The sequence below is a fragment of the Cetorhinus maximus genome, chromosome 9, assembly GCF_964194155.1.
Source record: "Cetorhinus maximus chromosome 9, sCetMax3.hap1.1, whole genome shotgun sequence".
NCBI classification, from domain to species: domain Eukaryota; kingdom Metazoa; phylum Chordata; class Chondrichthyes; order Lamniformes; family Cetorhinidae; genus Cetorhinus; species Cetorhinus maximus.
The window spans coordinates 21928599-21953258 of NC_135887.1; the positions used below are offsets into that span (position 1 = coordinate 21928599).

Consider the following 24660-nt stretch of genomic DNA (forward strand, 5'->3'; position numbering starts at 1 on the left):
GCTTTTGACAAGGTCTCACATGGGAAACTGGTCAAGAAGGTAAGAGCCCATGGGACCCAGGGCAATTTGGCAAATTGGATCCAAAATTAGTGGCAGGAGGCAGAGGGTGATGGTCGAAGGTTATTTTTGTGACTGGAAGCCTATGTTCAATGGTGTACTGCAGGGTTTGGTACTGGGTCCCTAGCTGTTTGTAGTGTACGTTAATGATTTAGACATGAATGTATGAGGTGTGATCAGTAAGTCCGCAGATGACACAAAAATTGATGGTGTGGTAAATAGTGAGGAGGAAAGTCTTAGATTACAGGACAATATAGATGGGCTGATAAGATGGGCAGTGCAGTGGCAAATGGAATTTAATCCTGAAAAGTTTGAGGTGATGCATTTTGGGAGGACTTAACAAGGCAAGGGAATACTCAATGAATGGTAGGACCTTAGGAAGTACAGATGATCAGAGGTACCTTGGTGTGCATTGTCCATAGATCCTTGAAGGCAGCAGGACAGGTAAATAAGGTGGTTAAGAAGGCATATGGGATACTTGCCTTTATTAGTTGAGGCATTGAATACAAGAGTAGGGAGGTTATGATGGAGCTGTATTGCCATATCTGGAGTACTGTGTTCAGTTCTGGTCCCCACTCTACAGGAAGGATGTGATTGCACCGGAGAGGGTGCAGAGGAGATTCACCAGGATGTTGCCTGGACTGGAGTGTTTCAGCTACGAAGAGTGACAAGATAGGCTGGTGTTGTTTTCCTTGGAGTAGAGAAGGCTGAGAGGGGACCTGATTGAGGTGTACAAGATTATGAGGGGCATAGATAAGGTAGGTAGGAAGAAACGTTTCCCTTTAGAGGAGGGATCAATAACCGGGGACATAGATTTAAGGTAAGGGGCAGGAGGTTTAGAGGGAATTTGAGGAATTTTTTTTTCACCCAGAGGGTGTTGGATATCTGGAACTCATTGCCTGAAAGGGTGGTAGAGGCAGGAACCCTCGCAACATTTAAGAAGTATTTAGATGAACACTTGAAATGCCATAGCATACAGGGCTGAGAGCCAAGTGAAGGAAAATGGGATTAGAGTAGATAGGGTCTTGATGACCAGCGCCGACACGATGGGCCAAAGGGCTTCTTTCCATGCTGTAAAACTCTATGACTCTATAAATGTCCACAAAGATAAATGCATTTCCATGCACCCCTACACACAAATACAAACAGAAATGCAACTGCACATAAATGCATGCAAATATAACCACTTTGCATAAATGTAAACTCATGTACTGATATGTAAATGAATGCATACATAAAGCTTGTTTTAATCGAATTTACATACACATGCAGACATATAATCATAAGTACATGTAAATGTACTCATTCATAAATACACATATAAAACAGGTGCAGGCGTATGCATGCAGGATATTTATGAAGTCCTTGTGCAACTTTAAACTTTAACTTTGGATGTACGCATGATAGAATCAAACTGTAAACTGCATCTAAAAGTATAATTTATAAAGTTTTAAAACATTACAATTCAAATTTCTTGGCTTCAGTATAACTGCATCTTTTGTGATATATCTTTCAATCCGACTTTCCTATGATTCAGCTTTTCTTCTACTGTCATCATTTCCAATTAGTTTCAGTGTCTAAAATTAAATGGAGGATAAACGTTAACACAGCATTAATCACAACATCAACATTAAAAAACTTCATGAATTATGGATGAAAGTTTGCCTTCCTTAGTACTGTCACTGTGACATTCAGCCTCTTTACCAGGCAAGACTTGCTCTTCATTTGGTTCTAATAAACAGCTTGGAAGTATCATCTTTGTGGTGTGAAGTTTGGTATCACGGTGAATTCTTCCCGAGCGTTCAATTGAAAAGAATTACTATTATTTTGGAATAAAAAGATTATTCATTTTGCAGTGTTAAAAATTATTTGTCTGATGGAAAATGACATTTTAAAATAAAAGGATTGTATTTTTTCTCTAACTGTTCACAACAAAACTAAAATGACTAAAACATCAGGCTCGTAACAAATTAAACAAAGCTGCTTATATTATCCTTAGCTGAAATTGGTGAATTTATGCATCTATGAATTTAAATATGAATGAAAAACAGCACAAAGTATCTTAAAAATAAGTTAAGGGAGTTGATATGAGGAGGGAGGGGTTGATATTTAACCCACTTGAACAACACAGACACTGAACATGTTCACTCTGGGTCCTTGGTTCTTAATCAATATTCAGTGAATGTAGAGGATCACAAACCTTACTGACACTCTTTTGCCTCTTTGTTTGTTATACTTCTTCCCCAAAGGCTCCTGTCAGCCGAGGTTTAAAACCAGGCGAGTAAATTTCAAAAATGTTCATGGCTTTCCAGCTAAAAAAAAATGTTTTGGTGATAAGTAAACAAGCGAATAGATTATAGTGAACTTCATAAAGTATCAGTTCAGGCTCTGCTGGAGTATTGTGCCCAATTCTTGCATTACACTTTAGGAAGGATGTGAAGGCATTGGAGAGGGTGCAGGGAAGATTAGCAAGAATTGTTCCAGGGATGAGGGGACTTCAGTTACACGAATAGACTGGAGAAGGGGATGTTCTCCTTTGAAAACAGAAGGTTGAGAGGAGATTTGAGAGAGGTGTTCAAAATCATGAGACATCCAGGCAGAATAGATAGGCAGAAAATATTCCCATTGGCGGAAGGGTTGAGAACCAGAGGACACCGACTTAAGGCAAATTGCAAAAGAAGCAAAGGGGACATAAGGAAAAGCTTTTTAAAGATCTGAAATACATTGCCTGAAGGTATTCTGGAGGCAGATTCAATAATAGCTTTCAAAAGGGAATTGGGTAATTATCTAAATCGAAAGAAAATTACAGGACAATGGGGAAAGGGTGGAACTAGCTGTTGCGCTTGTAGAGAGGGGACATGGACTCGATGGGCTGAATGGCTCCTTCTGTGCTGTAATCATTCTCTGGTTCTACATAACTACTACAATTGCTTCACTGAGCACACCGTGAAACCTTTGTTATTGACAGTCTAATCATATATCTCCCGTTTCAGGATCTTTGGAAATTGTTTACAAATTGCAACGTTGATATATTCCTATATCCTATTATCTTAAAAATAACAGGAATTTTCAATAGTTTTAATCGGTTGAAATAATTCTGATGATTGCCTTCAACCCCAGCCCCTCATCGGATTTGAACGCGTGAAATGCTGAAGCTATAACAGGCGCCTTCTAAATGCACAAAGCCAAGTATCCAAAGAGTCTTATTACGGGGTTGCAATTTATAAATCTGTCTCTTAATGCATGGACGCTGCCATGAATATTGTTACTGGACGTGTCCTATTGAAGCGTTACCTTGCGGGTTTTAGTGTCCCATTATCTCCCTGTATTATTGGCACCTCTATGAGAGTTATGGTGGAGTTTTAAAAGGTTTGTTTTGAAGCACCCGGAGCCGAGAGCCTGCTGATCGCAACAATCAGCGAGTCCTCTTACAACGAACGACTGTAATATTAACGCAACTATTCTCATGTTCCGTGTTGCTTTAAGTACCTGGAACATGTGTGGCGGAAATACATCATTTTCCTTGTGCTATTGCAGTGACGCCGGGGGTCCTTGCAGTCCGAGTAGGGAAGATTGGTGCTTCCTACATTATTAGGGCCTCTGCCTGATGATGATCTGTTTTCTTGCTGTCCGTTCAACCCCGCCAGTCATTGATTAGAGCTTCAACTGAAATGGTGCTTTGTCAGCAAGTATTTGAATGCCATAGAATCTAAAATAAAGACTTACATTTCTATAGCGCTTTTCACAACCATGGGAGGTTTCGACGCGTATTACAGGCAGTGAAGTACTTTTGAAGTGTATTCACTGTTGTAATGTAAGAAAGGCGGAAACCAATTTACGCACAGCAAGATCCCACAAACCACAATGCGATAATGACCAGATCATCTGTTTTTAGTTATGTTTATTGAGGGATAAATATTGGACAGGACTCCGGGGATAACCCTAAGATAAAAGCAAAATGCTGTGGCTGCTGGAAATCTGAAACAAAAACAAAAATAGCTGGAAAAACTCAGCAGGCCTGACAGCATCTGCGGAGAGGAATACAGTTAACGTTTCGAGTCCATCTTCTGATGAAGAGTCATTCGGACTCGAACCGTTAACTGTGTTCCTCTCCGCAGATGCTGTCAGACCTGCTGAGTTTTTTCCAGCTATTTTTGTTTTTTGTTCCAGGGATAACCCCCTTGCTCTCCTACAAAATAGTGAAATGGGACTCAAGAGGGCAAACGGGGCCTTTGGTTTAATGTCTCATACGAAACAACGCAGCACTCCCTCAGTACTGCACTGGGCGTCAGCCTCCATCTTGGTCCTCAGATCCTGGAGTGAATATTTCACATTACAGAAGGAGGCCATTTGACCCATTGTGCCTGTACATGCTCTTTGAAAGAACTTTCAGTAAGGCCCACCCCACCCCTGCCCACACTTTCTCTTTGGCACTACATTTCTTTCCTTTTCAAGTAAACATTCAATTCCCTTTTTAAAGTTGAATTTTGAATAAGATTCAAAAAAGGTAGATGATCAAGTCAGCAGAGCTGCACAAAAGAAAACAGGAGCATAGTTCGAGCTCTGAGCTTTCAGCTTGACTTGGAATAATTCCAGCCAAATCCTATTCTCTAGAATACAAACAAAATGCCTACACATATTGAAAATGATTCGTTTCTAAACTAACACAAAATTGTACCTCTGTCACCCTCCCACCCCCACCTCCCATCCCTTGTGCTCTCCCCTAACCCCGAACTTTAGATATGTACATGTGGTTAGCATATGACAAAAAAATCAGTTACTGGCAATTACAGTCAGCCTCTTTGTGATTGTAAACAACTGTGTTGCTAAGGTTGTGGTAGAAATCTCACTTAATCAGCCAGTTCATCTATCTCCATGGGTGCTGCCATAAGGCCTTGTAGTTAATAAGAAATCCATTCCTCCATTCCACTGTTAACTACCAATTGCTCAGTTCCTGTGACATAAAGAGCAGACAATTCTGGCTTTCATCTCTTTTCTGCCCATCGCCTCCCCGCTCCTCCAGCCCAAAGATTGTCCAAGATTGCCAACACCTCCAATTCTGGACTCGAGCATCACTTATTTCAAGCCCTTCATCACTGGCAGCCATGCCTTCAGTTGACCAAGCTGTAAGCTCTGGAATTTCCTCCCTAAACCTCTCTACCTCTGCCTCACATGTCCCAGAAGTCCTTACGCAGCTGGGTCTCAAATCTTGTTCGATAATTCTCCTGGGAAGCTCCTTGGGACATTTTATTGTGTTAAAGGTGCTATATAAATGCAAGTTGTTCTTGTTTGTTGTTCACAGGCAGATTGGCAACTAACGTTGACATCAGTGCCCCTGTGATAGGCAAGGTTTCTCCTCCTGACTACATCTATACAGTGACTTCTGCTGGAAACTGCGCAGTATCAGAATTGGATTAATCTGTAATGCCTTTCATAGTCCAATAGCCCACTGACATTCAGTGTCCAGATTCACACATTGAGGAATGATTCTTTTCACAAAGTGCTGGAAGATTACCAGGGGCAGGATTTTACATCCCGCAGGCAGCCGCGCACCAGAACCGATTGGGTGTAAAATGGTGTGTGATGATGTCTGGCGAGCGCCCTGACAACATTGCGCAATTGCACAATATTTTGGTCGGTGAGCGCGCGCGAGAGTTGGCAGTGCACCTGCCGACAATTAAGAGGCTTATTAAGGCCGTTAATCAATTAATTTAAACATATTTTTCACTGCCCGTCCCACCTTACAATTGTTGGGCAGGCGAATTGGCCAGGCGGCCTTTTGATTTAATGGCAAACCTCATCCATGGGTGGGATGAGGTTTCCACAATTAAATAAAAAATCAATATAAATTTTGGGGCAGAACTCGTATTCTGTTCATGTTATTGTGAGTTAGACCCATGTCGGGACATTTTTTCAGATTTTAAAAAACTTCATTTTTGATTTTAAAATTGTTCAGCTCCCTGAGGCAGCTCCCTGCCTTCAGGGAGCTTTCAGTGCACGCTCCCCCGAGCATGTGCAGACTTTTGTGCTTGCACTCACCCTGCCCTCACACCAGAAGTGCTGAGGTTCTCAGTGTGCCTTTCACGCTCGCTGGCCGTTAATTGGCCAGCCAGTGTGAAATCGCAGTGTGGGGGTCGATCATGGGTGGTGGTCCATTTCCCAGCCGCTCCGGGCCCGCCCACCATGCATGCCCGATGACCCAAAAATCCTGCCCCAGGTCCCAAACTGTACCCCAGTGTCAGTCAATGCCTCCACAGGAAGGGGTGGAACTGATAAAACGTTTGGCAGGAATGGATATCCTTGGCCCAATACTTAGCCCTCAGCCAATACCACTTTAAACAAATTATCTGGGCATTATCTCATTGCTGGCTGTGGGTGCTTGCTTTGTGTAAATTGGCTGCCTTGTGTTCAACATGACAACAGTGAGCCATTAAAATTATGCTTAAAGGTTCTGTGTAAAAGCAATTTCCTTCTTTCTTTTCTTTCATGGCCCGTACATGGAGCTAAAGGGGCACCTTAATCACAAGAGGCTCCAATTAACACCGGTATAAATGAAAAAGAAACTGTTGCTAATGTCAAAAAAGCCCAACTGATACATTACTGTCCTTTGGGGAAGGAAACCAGTATCTGGCCTGTGTGACTTTAATCCCACACTAACTTTAGAATTGTAGGATCTGGTTTTAACTCTGTGCAACTGAATGGGCTTTGAATAAGTGAAAATATCGTCCACAGATTCATAGACTGATACAAAACAGAAGGAAGCCATTCAGTCCATCGCACCTGTGCCAGCTCCTTGAAAGAGCAATCATTTAGCTCCACTACCTGACCCTGTCTGCATAGCACTGTAAAATGTATTGTATTTAAATCTGGTTGATGCTCTGAAGTGACCCAGCTAGGCATTCAGTTGTACTAGGAATGGACAATAAAGAACAGCCTTGCCAGTAACGTCCACATCCTGAGAATATATCTTTTCAAAATCTTAGCAGCTAGACACTAGGGAACACAGGAGGGAATGAGATATGATAAAAGAAAAACATAATGTTACGAAGGGGAAGCATTGGACTGGAAAAGAAACACTGAGCAAATATACACTGTGCATTATAAGACAATAAAATGGATTTATTTTATCATCACTTTACCTAGACAGTCTCTTTCTGCTGCTGCAGGATAAGGTGCCAGCAAATGCCTTCCTTTATCTCATACCACTTCAAGCATGAACTATCGCCATTGGGCTGCTTTCAAAGCACCTCCCAGCATCAGTTTCACATTGACTTGCCTAACAGCATTACACTCTAGCTTTCAGTCTTGCTGCTGTCTGTTGTGAATTGAAAGCTGTTATTATGGAGGCCACTTTACAGTTTCTGTTTTCTTCTTGGCATCTTCCTCTGTTGTTGATTTCTTGCAAATACTCTCTCCTTGTTTGTGATATTGGAAACAATGACTGGGTTTCTCATCTAGTAATAGAAACACTTCCTTCACCTTCAGATCTAAAAGCAAAGTAAAAATCAACAGATCCAAAGAACCCTGAAGATAGCAGATCAGATAGGTATGGCTGTTCAGAAGGCATACAGGATATTTTCCTTTATTAGCCGAGGCACGTAAGAGTGGGAAGGTCATGCTAGAATAGAAAGAACCACAGTATTGGCCACGGCTAGAGACTTGCATACAGTACTGGTCAGCGCTCACAACAAGGATGTGATTGGATTAGAGAAGATTTAGAGGAGATTTACCAGGGTGCTGCCATGACTGGAGAATTTTATCCATGTGGAAAGATTGGATAGCCTGGGATTATTTTCTTTTGAACTGAGGAGGCTGAGAGGTGATATAATTGAAGTGTATAAAATTATGAGAGACTTCAAAAGAGTGGATAGGAAGAATCTGCTTCCCCTAGCAAAGTGGTCATTAAATCAAGGGGCATAGATTTAAAGTAATTGGTAGAAGGACTAAAGGAGAGTTGAGGAGAAATTATTTCACCAAGAGCAGGGTAAGGGTCTGGTACTCACTGCCCGAAAGGGTGGTAGAGGCAGAAATCCTGACTGCATTTGTAAAATACTTGAATATGCACTTTAAGTACAGTAACCTACAGGGCACAGATCAAGAGCTGGAAAGTGGGGTAAGGGTGGATAACTCTTCTTCAGCCAACACAAACATGTTGGCCCAAATAGCCTACCATAAAATTTCCATGCCTCTATGTTAAAAAAAGTCCTAACTACAAAAAGCCGGTGTCCCTGCAACAGTTGCATCCTACAAGCAGTTAAATTTTAATGCCTTTAAGCAGTGATGTTGCTTCTGTCTGATACCTGAGGAATATTGTGGGGACACCAAATATTCTTTGTTTGCATGTGGAATACACAGGACATAACACCTGATTGGAAAATTGGGGACAGCTTTCCAGCCAGGTGTGGAGTGGTGGTGTAGGGGCACTATTCTCAGACGTCCAATTTCCTGTTTCCTACCTGCCAAAATCTCCCACTGAAAATGATTTTACCCAGTCACAAAATCTTCTCCATGTCTGAAGGGACAGAGGAAAAGTAAGGGAGCAACTTTGGATCAGAACAGCCAAAATCCCACGCAAACTCACGAGCTGAGAGAATCCTTCCAAAGTGAGAGAACTCCTTCACCAGCTCACTGGTGAGTCCAACATTCCAGGAGAAGCTGCCTTGCGGGAAAACTAAAGATGGAGCTGATAAGAGGTTTCAGAGGAGATTGATGAGAATGGCACCACAGATATGAGACCTCAAGCATGTGAAGAGACTACAGAAGCCAGGATTGTTATCTTAAGTTCAGAGAGGGTTATGGGGAGATTTAATAGAGGTTTTCAAAATTATGAAGGGTTTTCATAGAGTAAATAATTGCTTCCACTGATCTCTAGATTACCATGAGGGAGGGATAGGGGTAATCTCCAATTTCCTTTGAATGGGTGAAGGTGATCTCCAGACTAATGTGAGTGGTGAGGGTTGTGGAATGTGTGATCTGATTATTGAGTGGGTGAGGGTCTAGTGATTGGAGAAGCAGAGGTTAATCTGTGGACAAGTGTAAGTATTAACCAAGTCATAATATTTCCCTGGGCTCTCTGTGCAAACGTTGACATTTTGGTTTCACCCCATCGCCAAAAACAACCTGAGAGTTGGCTCCTTCTATTTTGTAGCAGCTTGTAGTGAGAGAGAGCAAAATGTTCACGAGGATATAGGAGATGAAAAGCTCTTTTTCCTTGGGAAGGAGGGGTCAGAATATAAATGTTAACACTATTAGTCTAAGTGTGTAAATACTTAACTTCTGTTATTGATTTCATGCCAGTGATTGTTAATATACTGCTGTTGCCAAGAGGCTGAGAGTTCAGTACTTAATGTTATTTATTCTATAAGAGGTAGAATGTCATACACCAACACTAATCCTGGGTGACATGGCGTCACTGTGGCTATAAAGCTTCAGTTGTTTGTCCCCACTTGGGACACATGTCTGGGAACATGGCCCAGTGTGACAGCAACAAGGATAACTTGCAGTAATGATAAAATCTGATTAGTCATCAGGCACTAAATGGCAGCCATTTCCTTTTCTATGTTTCATTTTGTGTTCGAATCCAGCACTTTCTGCTCAATTACAATAGGCCAGGATTGCTGTTATGCAGTTTCTATACCCATTCTTCCAAAGTTGCTAATTCAATATAGTTGTAGGTTTTGGTGAACCGGTAATCTATGAAGAAATATTCTTAATCCTTGATTTATCTTGTATTAGGTGATCATCTGGTTAACCCAGGAGTTGATTCAATAACTTTTCTGATAGAATAGAATCATAAAGCACCGAGGCTGTTTGTCCTGTTATGCCCATGCTGGCTCTTTGAAAGGGATATGGAATTAATCCCACTCCCCAGTGCTTCCCCATAATATTACAAGTTTTTCTTTGAAGTATATGTCCAATTCCTTTTTGCTAATTTCCAAAGTGATATACCGTATCTATTTTGCGTCTGTTTACCTGTAAGCATATTATTACTGGATTTATTTATTAGAGTATAGCTCGTAAAATATAGGGCAGGTACTGTTAATATATTTAATTTAATTATTATAATCTCTTAGTTAGAACATGCAGCTTAATTTCAGCTTGATAAATTTATTTTGTCTAGAACATGTTATGATTTTGCTCCTGAAATATAATCCACATGAAAGAGACATTAATTTTTGAAAAACAATCGCCGTATCATAAAAACTAAGGTGCGATACCTGGAGAACAGTCATATATTTTACAGACTAAGGCACTATACATGGAATGATGGTCACCGTGTATTGCATGACCCTATCAATTAACAGTTACGTGTAATCTGTTTAACTGGATTAACTACAGTTTTCACTATACTGATCACTTTTTCAGAAATGGTGGAATATTAAATGTCACTGAGGTATCGCAGCATTTATTTCCAATTTAGAAACACTAAGTAATTCAGCAAATATCATACTAAGTAAATATAAATATCTTCTTCTTTCAGCTTCTCCCAATTTACTTGGGGTCACCACAATGTTGGTTGAACACCCATCTCCTTCAAATATAAATATATAACAGGTTAAATATCTATTTTTTGATAAATGTCTTAGGATTAAAACAGGCTCTTTGGAGTGGCAAACTTTGACTCTCATTCATCCGCTTTCAGTCCTCACATTGACTAAAATTTAATTGAGACGTACATAATGTTAGACAAAAACAGAATTACCTGGAAAAACTCAGCAGGTTTTTCCAGGTTATTCTGTTTTTGTTTTGGATTTCCAGCATCCGCAGTAGTTTTTTGTTTTTGTTTGTACATAATGTTAGCCTCATTTTACAGAACCATCCTCTCTGACTAAATCTTAGAATTACCAATAAACTGCTGAACTGAAACACCTTGCCAAATTAGCCCATTGAGGTGTCAGATCCATCAGTCTGGAAACTCTCAAATATTCATCAATTTTGCTTTCCGCCCTCACTCTGGGCCATGTTCCCAGGCATGTGTCCCAAGTGGGGACTAACAACTGAAGCTTTCCATCAGCCTGGAAACTCTCAAATATTGATCAATTTCCGCCCTTCTCTCATCTTCATGTGGTCCATCTCTGACACTTCCTTCCCTTCCTTGACTTACCTGTCTCCATTTCTGGAAATAGACTGCCTACTAATGTTCATTACAAGCCCACCAATTCTCAAGCTAACTCGACTACACATCCTCATGCCCTGCTTCCTGTAATAACTCCATTCCACTCTCGCAGTTTCTCCCTCTCTGTCACATCTGTTCTGATGATGCCACGTTCCACAACAGTAGGGACCATTCCCTCCACGACACCCTGATCCATTCCTCTATCACCCCCGACACCTTGTCCCCCTTCTTACGGCACCTTCTGATGCTATCCTGACCCTTTAGCTCCTCCCTCCTCACTGTCCAATGTGCCAAACACCCCTTCCAGGTGAAGCAGCAATTTACTTGTACTTCTTTCAACTTAGTCTACTGTAATCGCTGCACACAATGCAGTCTCCTCTACAATGGGAAGACCAAGCGCAGACTGGGTGACCACTTTGCAGAACTCCACCATTCAGTCTGCAAGCATGACCCCAACCTTCGAGTTGCTTGCCATTTCAATTCACCATCTCACTCTCATGCTCGTGTTTCTGTCCTTAGCCTGCTGCAATGTTCCAGTGAAGCCCAATGCAACCTTGATGAACAGCACATCATCTTCCGATTAGGCACTTTACAGTCTTCTGGAGTCAACATGGGTTCAACAACTTCAGCCCATGAACCCTGTTGTCCATTTCCTTCTATTTTCCCCTAGTGCCAGTCTGTATCTTGCTCTCATGTTTTGCTTTCAGACAGCACTGACCTTTATTCGGCTATTAACACCTACTCTGGACCAATGCTTTGTTCTTTTACTTCTACTATTACCAGTACCTTTGCCTTTTGTTCCATTACACCTTTGTCATTTAATCTTCCTCACCCTCTAACCTATCCCTGACCTTCCCTTTTGCTCCACCCGACCTTCCCCCTTTTACAACAGCATAAACCCCATCACATTTCTACCTTTCTTCAGTTCCGAAGAAGATTTGTATTGGACTTGAAACCTTAACTCTGATCCTCTCTCCACAGATGCTGCCAGATGTGCTGAGTTTTTCCAACACTTTCTGTTTTTATTTCAGATCTCCAGCATCCACAGTATTTTGCTTTTATTTTACTCAAACATGTCTTTCCTGGCAAGAATGAATAATGACTCATGCTATATAATTAGCATATGTGAGATTGCTTTTTGCAGGCTTGCAGACGCATTTGTAGGCAAACAGACAGTGCTTAATGATATTACACTTCACAAATACAAATAGCTTCCCACCACATTCAATTATAGCATATACAGAGAACCATTGTTTAAGAAAGACATTGAATTAATATAGCATCTTTCACATCCTGAAAACATCCCAAAGCATTTCACAATTAATTACTTTTGAAGTGTAGTCACTGTTATAATGTAGGGAAACCTAGCAGTAAATTTGAACACAACAAGGCCCCATAAACAGAATGAAATAAATGACTAGAACATTTGTTTTAGTATTATTGTTTGAAGAATAAATGTTGACCAGGACATTGTATCAAAATTCTGAAACCCTCTCTCTAACAACACTGGGTGTATCTACACCACATGAACTGAAGTGGTTCCAGAAGGCAGCTCATCACCACCTTCTCAAGGGTAATTAGGTATGGGCAATAAATACTGGTCCAGCCAACAGTGCTCACATAAAGTTCCATTTTCTAACCAATCTTTGGATAAAGAAGATTCCCCTTAATTCCCTATTAGATTTATTAATGACTACCTTATTTTTATGGCCTCTTGTATAGGTCTCACCCATAGGTAAAAGCATCTTCTTTGCATATAGCCTATCAAACCCTTTCATAATCATGAAGACCTTTATCATGTGACCCCCCTCAATACTCTCTTTTCTATAAAAGAGCCCCTGAATAAGAAGCAACATATGTTATAAATACAATAACAATTACCATATATATTCAACAAACACAATCAGAAGATTCAGCATATCCTATCTTCTGATGCTGTTGTTTTTCAGTCCATCAGCTAGAGATTTTGCTTTTAGTTCTGAAGTTTTGTTGAAATAACATAAGCTTGTCTTCACTCCGTGAAAACCATAATTGAAAACAAGAGAAACAGGCCACCAGCATTGGCTAATTAAATGCCTCCCTTCTGGAGATGTACTGTGGGTTTGTTGAAAGGAAGAATAATTTAAGTTGCAAAAAATGCAATAATAAGGTTTTACATCTGCATGATTTTGGGCATGATGTAGGATCTTAAGAATCTTGTTTCTTTCTCATTAAACCAACAGCAATGAATCAGGTTTCAAAACCAAAAAGAAAAGAAAGCAGCCATGAAACATAGAACCAGATGAACTGTTTCTCATGCTGTTGATTGAGTGATAGCCGTTATCCAAGACATCAGGAAAACTCCCCTACTCTTTGAATAGTGCCATGGAATCTTTCACATTCTCTAGGGAAGGCAGAAGGGGCCTCAGTTTAATTTCTCATTCAAAGGATGGACCTCCGACAGTCCAGTACTCCCCCCAATACTGCACAGAGGTGTCAGTCTAGATTATGTACTCGAGCCTCCAACATGGAGCTCCACCCAGTACCTTTTGACTCAGAGGCACCACAGAGTCAGGGCTGATGCTTCAATATCAGAGTACCTTCCCTGACATTAAGATATAATAAAGAAGGATGAACTACAGCATCACTTTAGTCAAATTCATCCATGGAGAATTTTTCAAGAATAAACAGTGAGGCGGACAGTGAATTAATTGAAACCGACTTGCTGAAAATTGATAATTATAGAGCATTGTTTACTAGTGTAACAAACTGCAAATAGTGTGAAAGAAATAGAGTTCTGTTTGTATGTATGTGAGTGGGCAGTTAGAATTGATTAAGTCTCATTGAGAATGAGTGAGATTCGAAGGCTTTCTTTCATTGGCAAATGTCAGAAAGTACAATCTAAAGATTCAGTGCATCATAACTACTGATGATACACTGAATCATCAGTGTATGATGATTCACTGATTGCCTTTCAATCCATCAGCTAGAAGTTTTGTCATTTCGTTTTTAGTTCTGAGGTTTTCTTTAGGGGCCAGGATGTGAGAATAAAGTGGAAACAACAACAACTTGTATTTATGGAACACTTAATAGAAACATGGAACCATAGAAAAGTTACAGCACAGAAATAGGCCATTCAGCCCATCATGTCTGTGTCAGCTGAAAAATAAAAAAAAACTGCCCATTTTAATCCCACATTCCAGCACCCAGTCCGTAGCCTTGCAGGTTAGAGCACTTTTGCTGCAGATCCAGGTGCCTTGTAAATGAGTTGAGGATTTCTGCCTCCACCACCAAACCAGGCAGTGATTTCCAAACATCCACCGCCCTCTGGGTGAAGAAGTTTTTTCTCATGTCCCCTCTAATCCTTCTCCCAATCACCTTAAATCTGTGCCTCCTGGTAATTGACCTCTCCGCTAGGGGAAACGGGGCATCCCTGTCTACTCTATCTAGGCCCCTCATAATCTTGTACACCCCAATCAGGTCACCCCTCAGCCTCCTTAGTTACAAGGAAAGCAACCCCAGCCTATCCAATTTTTCCTCATAGCTGCAATTTTCAAGTCCAGGCAACATTCTTGTAAATCTCCTCTGTGCAGTCTCCAGAGCAATTATGTCCTTCCTGTAATGTGGTGACCAGAACTATGCACAAAATTCCAGCTGTAGTAAAATTTCCCAAGGCACTTCCTAGGAGTGTTATCTAACAAATTTGACACTGAGACACATAAGGAGATGTCCAAAAGATTGCTCAAAGGAACAGGCTTTAGAAAACATCTTAAAACAGAGGAGAGAGCCTTGGAGAGGCTGAGAGATTTAGGGAGGGAATTTCATGTCTTTAGGTCATGGCAGCTGAAGGCTGCCAGTGATGAAGTGATTAAAACTTGGGAGGCCAGAATTGGAGGAGTGCAGGGATCTTGGGCAATTCTAGGGCTGGTGGAGATTACAAAGGTAGGGAGAGGAGGAAACCATTGAAGGATTTGAAAACAAAGGGTGAACATTTTTAAATGGACGTGTTGCCCAACTGGGGGTTACTGTAGATGAGTGATCATGGGGTGATAGGTGAAAGGGACTTGGTGTGAGTTAGGATATGTGCAGCAATGTTTTGAATGAGCTGAACGTTAGATAGTGAAAAAATTGAGGACTGGGCTCCTACTTCAAAGCATGGCAACAGTGGGGGTCATTAATGGCAATATTAGATAGTGAATGCTTATGTAGGACTTCTGAATGTGATAGTGGTAAACGCCAGAAACTGCAATCAGGTGCTGGACTACCCACTGGAAACATGATCATAATTATTTTAAAGGATACTTATGATGTATGTCCATATTTAGAATATCCCTTATACATTCCTCCCTCCTGGTGCACAGTGGAGCTGATTCGAGTGCAAAACATCTTTTGGACTCAGTGTGATGAAAAAAATCTAGGTGAGGAGGATCACACAGTGGACCCCAAATTAACTTAAGATAAAGGCAAAATACTGCGGGTGCTGAAAATCTGAAACAAAAAGTGCTGGAAAAACTCAGCACTTTTTGTTTTTGTTTCCAATTAACTTAAACCTGATTTGCTGAACTCTAAATACAAAGGCCATCAGTGCTTAACTCCTCCCTGCTCTCTTTCTGTGATATAAAAAGCAGTTGGAACTTTTTTCATTTATTAAGCAACTTTCAGAATGGAACTACTTCCGAAGTATAGCTACTGTTGTAATGTGGAGAAATGCAGTTGACAATTTCACAAAGCAAGATCCCACAAACAGCAATGAGAGTAAAGGCCAAATATCCAGCTTTGTGGTTGAGGGATAGCTGTCAGCGAGGATACCGGGAAAACGGCCCTGATCTTCGAATACTGTTCCTAATCTTTCACATCCACCAGACAGGGCAGACGGTGCCTCGGTATTACGTCTCAACAGCATCTCCGACATTGTAGCTCGAACCAAGGCTGACACCACGAAATGATATTTGAAAGAATAAATAATCCCTGTTCTACCTCATCAGCACACCATGGTCTACAACCAACCCCTCTGTTATTATTAATAAATTAAAATGGATTCTTGGGGCTTAATTGGAGCTTGTTTGGACACGGAATCAATAACCATTTCCAGCTCATTGATCTGTGATTGATGGTGATTGGTTTGAGTCCCCGCCAGCCGATAATGGGAGGTAACAATGACCAGGAGACGGAGGGAGATTGTGAGCTGAAAGCGCTTCCAATTAGGAAGCCACGCTCTCCAGGGACACAAGCTTTGCTATTGTCCGCGGGTGTACAGAGGCCGAGAGTCCGGCAGCCAGGCGTCAGGCGTGGGGGGGGTGTCCCGGACAAAAGCGCTGCCTGCTGCCGACAGGTCTCGGCGTTGAAATCCGTTCAATTCCCAGCCCAAAACAGGGTGCTCCCTTAAGATAAGGATCTGCCCCGAAAGTCCGCCCTCTGGACATCGCGCCCCTCTCCTTAAACAAGCCTGAAGGGCAGCAGAGAGTTCACTCAATCCGAACCGGACTCTAACCTACTGCTGTCTCCACCCTCCACCTGGAAAATCTCCATCCGACAGGAGAATCATTCCCCCAAAACACAACCAAAATCCCACTGTAACCAGAGGTTTCTGTCTACAGGTACACTACTTATACACACACACAATTTACCGGCAATGTTTGCACACAAGCTTCATTTGTCTGCACTATTTACACATCTTGTCTGTTCTATTTACACACGCGTGGGCTCGACACTTTACGCCCTCACATGCTATCTGCACTATTTACACACATGCTGTCTGCAATGTTTCGCACCACTATCGTTTACTCACTGGCTTGTTTACATAGATTCACAGCATATAAACAATTTAATGTTGCGCTATTTACAGAAACAGTAAGCAATTTTCATATGCACCGTGTCTGCATTATTTTCACAATTATATATACTCAGACACTATATTATTTACACACCGTGACCACTATTTACATTCCCTATATTTACGTCGACACTGCGTTTGTACATGTTCACACGCACTGTTATTTGCAGTCACATCCTGTCTACACCATTCATACACTAAACACTGCATTGTGAACACACTGCCATTCTATCTCAGAAATATACTTGCATGCACACTAACTCTCAGTCTACACTTGCTAAACTATTCCGGCACAATATATCTGACGAGTGGAAGGAAATGGCAAAGAACCACAGTCAAAAACTGCCAAGGAAACGGTTCAGGATGAAACATCAGCAGACAATGAGCTAAGGACATGCCTTCAGGCAGAGCACACATGAATGAATGAGTTACATCTTACATTAATTATGAAATATATACAAGTTCACACACTCATATCAAGATACACTCATATTCCACCGTGCACAATCACATAAACTCGAACACATTCGCACAAGTCTGGCCTTGCCTGAATTTAGTTTTAACTTGCATGCAGAGGTCAGCTCCATTCCTTTTTCTTTTATCCCTCTCATTTTTCATCTTCTCTGCCTGCCTGCTCAGTTTTCTGTTTATTATTTCTTGTTGTGTATACAGTTTCTGCCAGGATGTGCGAATGTGCTACTGTTAACTTTACCTACATTGCAACTGCCACTGCATTCCAAAGTATTTTGTTGTATGGGAAGTATTAACTTTGTGGACTTTGTATACGTGTTTGTCTTGTATAGGAGTTTTTGCTGGGGTTTGTGTATATGCATGCTTGTTTGTGCTACTGTGTATGTGGTGTCTGTGCTTGCATGCCTCAGTGTGTTTGTTTCTGAGTATATTGTATATTCGCTGTGCATTTTTAAAAATTTAATCTTGGAATGTGTTGCTGGCAAGTCTGGCATTTATTACCAATTGCTAGTGGCACTGAGAGGATGCTGGGACTGGGTCTTCTTTTTGAAAGTAGTTTGGTTAAACTAAGTTGCTTGCTTAGCCACTTCAAAGAACAGTTAAGAGTCAACCATGTTGGTGTGTGTTTGACGTCACAGATAGGCCAGGGCAGGTAAGGATACCAGGTTTCCTTCCCTAAAGGGCATTAATGTTTCAGTTTGGATTTTAGGACAATCTAATCACATAGTTTCATTTTTACTGATACTCTTACTGGGGTGTTGGTGGTGTGGTGATAATGTCACTGGGCAAGTAATACCAAGGCCTCAGGCTAATGTTCTGGAGATATGGGTTCAAATCCCACAACAGCTAGTGGAATTTGAATTCAATTACTAAATCTGGAATATTAAGATAATCTCAGCATTAGTGACCATTGTGATTGTTATAAAAACCCATCTGGTCACTTAGGGAAGGAAATCTGCCATCCTTACCCAATCTGGTCCACATGTGACTCCAGACCCACAGCAATATGGCTGACTCTGAACTGCTTTCAATAATGGCCTAGCAAGCCATTCAGTTCAAAGGGCAATTAGGATGGGCACCAAATGCTGGCCCTGTCAGTGCTGCCCACATCCCATGAAAGAATAAAAAAAGGCTTCCCATGTCAAATCTTTTTTAAAAATGAATTCCAACTCCCACATTCTATGTATCACTATTGCAGAAACAGAGCCATTATACTCCTATTTTTATTTCCTAAACGTTTCACTTTACATTTTCAACATTGAACTGCATCTGCCAGATATCTGTTCATCCTCAAAACAATCTGTGTCCTGCTGCAGCCTTTCACAATCATCATTATGGTTTGCAATTCCCATAATTTGGTGTCATCAGCAAATGTTGACATTGTTCCATTGATTCCTGAGCCCTGTTCCTGCATCCATGTGTTTCAGGTCCTTCTTCACAAAGTTTATTCTCAAGACCCTATTCATATTTTTAAAAATCCATTTAACTTTAATAAAAACAGAAAATGCTGGAAATACCTGTGGAGAAAGCAACAGTTTACAATTCAGGTCAATTTAACTGGTTCACTTTCTTATCAGGCCACCCCTCTGATGGGTAATAAATGCAGTTCTGTTGTTTATAAATGTAACAGGAGTGAAGATTGAGATGAGCCCGTCAGAATCTCATCACCGAACCTTTGGATTCTGACTTTCTATCACTCTCTAACTGCTGCACCTCTGTGTAACTGCCTGCTCTGTCACTGCAGTTTCCTTCCTTTTTTTATTCTTTCATGGGATGTGAGTGTCACTGGCATTTATTGTTCATCCTTAATCATCCTTAAGAAGGTGGAGTTGAGCTGCAAGACACATGGGGTAGGTATACCCACAGTGCTGTTAGGAAAGGAGTTCCAGGATTTTGACCCAGCAATAGTGAAAATAGCTACATAGTTCCAAGAATGGTGTGTGACTTGGAGGGGTACTTGCAGGATATGTCTGCCCCACTTGTGCTTGTCGGTGATAGAGGTTATGAGTTTGGAAGTTGCTGTCGAAGGAGGCTTGGCAAATTGCTGCAGTGCATCGTGTATGTGGGGGGAGGCGGTGGTATAGTGGTATTGTCACTTGACTAGAAATCCATAGACCCAGAGTAATTCTCTGGGGACCAGGGTTCAAACCCCACCACAGGATTCAATTTGAATTCAATAAAAGAAATCTGGTGATAACCATGAAACCCTTCACTAATGCCCTTTAGGGAAGGAAATCTACTGTTCTGGCCTACATATGACTCCAGGCCCACAGCAATGTGATTTACTCTTAAATGAATAAGGGCAATTAGTGATGGGTGCCCACATCTCCTGAACAAATAGAAAAAACACTGCTGCCAATGTGTACAGGGGAGGAAACGCTGATCAAGTGGGTTGCTTCTTTAGTGTTGTTGGAGCTGCGCTCATCCAGGTAAGTGGAGAGTGTTCTATCACACTCATGACTTGTGCCTTTTAGATGGTGAAAAGACTTTGAGGAGTCAGGAAGAGTTAGTTGCCAAAGAATTTCCAGCCTTTGACCTGTTCTTGTAGCCACAGCATTTATATGGCTAGTCCAGTTCAGTTTCAGGTCAATGGTAACCCCCAGGATGTTGATGGTGGGGAATTCAACAATGGTAATGCCATTGAATGTCAAAGGGAAATGGTTGGATTCCCTCTTCTTGGAGATGGTCATTGCCTGGCACTTGTGTGACATGAAAGTTACTTGCCAGATATCAGCCCAAGCCTGAATGTTGTCCAGTTCTTGCTGTATATGGATATAGAGTGCTTCAGTATCTGAGGATCGCGAATTGCACTGAATACTGTGCAGTCAATAGCAAACATCCCCACTTCTGACCTTAAGATAGGGGGAAGGTCATTGATGAAGCAGCTGAAGATGTTTGGGCCGAGGACACTACCCTGAGGAACCCCTACAGCGATGTCCTCCTGCAGCGATGTCCTGGGACTGAGATGATTGACCTCCAACAACCACAACAGTCTTCCTTTGTGCTCGGCATGACTCCAACCACAGGAGAGTTATCCCTCTTGATTCCTACTGACTTCAATTCTACCAGGGCTCCTTGATGTAATGCTCAGTCAAATGCTGCCTCAATGTCAAGGGCAGGCACTCTCACCTCACCTCGAGTCCATGTTTGGACCAAGGCTGTAATAAGGTCTGGAGCCAAGTGGCCCTGGTGGAACCCAAACTGTTGACAACACCTTCCATCACTTTTTGCTGATGATTGAGAGTAGACTGAAGGGTTAATAATGCCTCTCCCCGGTGTGAATTCGCTTGTGTGTCAGCAGGTTCGATGACTTAGTGAATCCATTCCCACACACAGAGCAGATGAACGGCCTCTCCCCGGTGTGAATGCATCGATGGGTGTCCAGTGCAGATGGGGATTTGAATCCCTTCCCACAGTCCCCATATTTCCATGGTTTCTCCATGGTGCGGGTGTCCTTGTGTCTCTCCAGGGTCTAGTCTCTAGGACTAGTCTTGCTTTCTGTGGACAGGACATACCTGGGCAATTTTCCACATTGTAGGGTAGATGCCATGTTGTAGCTGTACTGAAACAGCTTGGCTGGGGTTGCAGCTAGTTCAGGAGCACAAGGCTTCAGTATTACTGTCAGGATGTTCTCTGGGCCCATAGCCTTTGCTGCACTCAATGCATTCAGGTGTTTTCTGATATCATGTGGAGTGAATTGATTTGGTTGAAGACTTGGCATGTGTGATTCTGGGAATCTCAGGAGAAGACCGAGATGGATCATTCACTCAGCATTTTTGGCTGAAGATGGTTGCAAATGCTTCAGCCTTGTCTTTTGCATTGAAGTGCTGGGCTCCCCCCACATTGAGTGGGAATGTTTGTGGAGCCACCCCTCCTCTGCTTAGTTGTTTAATTGTCCACCAGCATTCCCGACTAGATGTGGTAGGACTACAGAGCTTTGATCTGATCTGTTGGTTGTGGGATCACATAGCTCTGTCTAATGCATACTGCTTCCTATTGCTGTCCTTTTCTCAGTCTCTATAATTATCTCTCATTCCCTCTCTGCCTCTATAATTCTTTCTGCCCCCTCTATATAATTCTCTCCATGTCTGAATCAGTCTCTCTCTCTGCCTCTATAATTCTCCGAGTCTCTGTCACGATAATTATCTCTCATTCTCTCTCTGTCTCTACTATTCCCTCCATCGCTGTCACTCAGTCTCTCGCTCAGTGTCTCTCTCAGATCCTATAATTCTGCCTGTCTCTATAAATCACACTATCGCTGGTCCTCGGTGTCTTTCATTCTCAGTCTCTCTTTCTCCCTCTTAGTCTCCATAGTTCCTCTGTTGTGAGTCCATTTTGATCCGTGCGTCAGTGGTCAGCTGGTATAAGCAATGTCGGGCCAATCCACCGCCACTCGAAGCCTCGCTGTGGAATTGAAGCGGGGCAAAGGCAAGTTAAGGACAGGAGCAAAAAGATCAGCCAGACTCAATCTCTCCCTGTTGCCCATTGCAACACGTATTCGATATCACTCGTGCAAAATTTAACACGAAAAAAACACTTTTAATTACTTTAGGAATTTGGAGGATGTGACCTTTATCATTCATAGATCCGATGTGGCAATTAAAATCCTGACGAAGATTGCGCGCACTGAATCCCTAGCACCGAATGTGGATTTCTCTCTGTCATGTGGAGGTGGCAGCGTAATGGACAGTCCCACAGCTTTAACCCAAGCTCAGTCCCGTGAGTGGAGGGTAAAAGTTAGACTCCAGGAACGATAAAAGACCAATGATGTGCCCAGAGAGAGCGAATAAGCTAAATATATTTACATAGAGTTAAAGATCGATAATAAATCAACGAGTAGGAAAAAAGCAGAAAACAAATGCAGACTTTAAGGGGGCCGGGCTCGGTTAGTGAACAACAAATTAAAGAGGATCCGAGCGAACTGTCTGTCCTAACTTAAGCAGAATATGGGAACATATTTCACTTCTTAATTAATTAAAAACTAACCTTACAGCGTTGCCCCTTGTCCGCACTAAATTCCCGCTTTAAGATGTTATGAACTTCTGAGGGTTACCCTTTCGCGCACCTGAGTTGAATCACTTTTGCAAGAATTAATTCGGCATTTTGTGAAACGAATCGAACTGCATTTTGGCGCTAAAACAGAAACTGTGACAAAATCTGCGGCTCTTAAAGCAACTGTGCTCGTTGTTAAACTTGGAAAGCATGACCCCCATTCCCACACCCCCCCCCCCCCCCCCCATCCCCCGCAATGTTGCATCAGTCCGGGAGGTGGCGCCCAAACAGCGTCAAATCTCAGCAAGACACTGAAAATGAAGCCATCAACTGACACAAAGCCTCGTAAATTTTGCCGGTACGGAGCAATCGGTAATTGGCGAGGAAAAGACTGTTTATTTCATACATTAATGGCCTGAACTTAAAGCCGCCAGGTTGAATTTAAAAGTACTTAAGCACGACCTCGCATCAATCCAGACATCAAAGTGATTTTTCTTTTTAATTTCTCGGTGTGGCGTGTGTGAATTAGACTGTAAAGCAGCATCCAATTAGTCAGGGGGGAGGCGGAATCCCCAGAATCACTTTTCAAACGTTTTAGACACTTTCGCAAAATTTTAAAAATCTACCAAAGACAGGTTACCTCGATATATCGGCGGAACTATTTAACTTTATCAGACTTGCGCTTGTACATTTTTCAAGAGTTGGAAAAATAGTGAATCTCGTATCAACTCATTGGAGAGAAGGATTAATTCTGGAGAACACGAGCTGGAACTGTTCAAAAAAACAGGGCTGGACAACTGTAACATATGTTGGGCTAATTCATTTGTGAAAATTTCAATGCCGATAATGTGAGCCTGCATTTGTATATGTGTGTGTGTGTGTGTTCGCATGTACCTGCAAGTGTACAGCTCTGCATATTTCAGTGCTTATCTGCGATTGTGTACCTTGAGCAGGTATCTGTGTGAGCACATGTAACTATGTTTGTGAGTGCATACCTATGAGCAGACGTGTTTCTGTGTGAGTGGCTATTTTGTTTGAGTGTAACTATATATGCGTGAACATCTGAAAACATCTGCATCTGTGTGCGTGCTTATCTGGTATACCTCAGTGAGTAGATATGTGTGCTTGTGTTTGAGAGTGTGCCTGTGAATGTGGATCTGTGTCTTTGTAGGTCTGTCTGTATGTGCCCTGTATGTGTATGTGTGTGACTATCTGTATGGGATGAAATGTTGATACAACGATTGCAGCTCTATCTTATAACGAATTTACATATTTGGTTACCTTGCTAGGATTCGGTTCCTCCCCCAATCTTTCTACGGTATCAGCAACTTCCCTTACGCCCGATTTTCGTTCTTTTGGGAATTATGTTTTCTCTCCAGAACTTTTTCACCTTAACACTCAACAATTCAAGCAGGTCAAGGGTTCAATTATCCTGCATTTGGCATTTCGCCTTCCTACTAAAGGATTCAATAAAATGGATTGCATATTTTGTGATCTGAGTCGGTGCACAGTGAAACTTAGCACACGGAGACTAGTCAAGTTCCCCAAATAGATGCCTAACTGGTTAAAAATCCATTTTGCGACTTCTAAGAAATGTTTGATAATTTCAACAAAATTTCCTTATATCCATCACTTCATTGAATCCACTTCCTCGGCAGTATTGTTTCCAGGTGATCACCTATTGAAAAGGTATTTTATGCATTTATGACATTTTTCAGTATAAAAACTAAACTCCTTTGATATGATGTGGCGTTTAGCAATGTGTCCTCCCCAGATCAAAGTGACTGAGTGCGGAACATGTCCACCTACTTGAACTATTAGATCCTTAAACTTTGACCTTTTTTTTAAAGCACGTAAGATTTGATCCCAAACCAAACGTGTGGACCCTTCACAGCCGCCAGGAGGTGTATAGTTATCACTGTATATAGTGTTATAATTAAGAGTAATGTATTGCAAAACATTCGTGAAAAGTTCCCACATGTATCTTTATAACAGATCGAATTGTGCCTTGTTTAAGATGCAAATGGTGCATTCTGCGTTTGAAGAATCTGTAATGTGAAAATACCGGTCCAACGTTAGTGTGAAATCCAAATCTAACATCACCCAAGGAGTGGAAACCGTTCCAATCGGTGAAAGTCAACACCTGGATCCAGGCAAAAAGGACCCCAAGCACAAGACAAATTCTAAAGTTGAACCAGTCGGAATAAACCTA

The 24660-nt window shown here is 41.7% G+C and overlaps 1 long non-coding RNA gene across 1 annotated transcript; it reads right to left on the minus strand.

The window, feature by feature from the left end:
- Positions 1-1761: 1761 nt before the first annotated feature.
- LOC144684167 (uncharacterized) lies at positions 1762-22533 on the minus strand. The gene is made up of 3 exons (XR_013577426.1): positions 22443-22533; positions 2258-2369; positions 1762-1876 (listed from the first exon to the last, which is right to left on the minus strand). It is a non-coding gene; the product is annotated as an uncharacterized LOC144684167 (long non-coding RNA).
- Positions 22534-24660: the final 2127 nt, after the last annotated feature.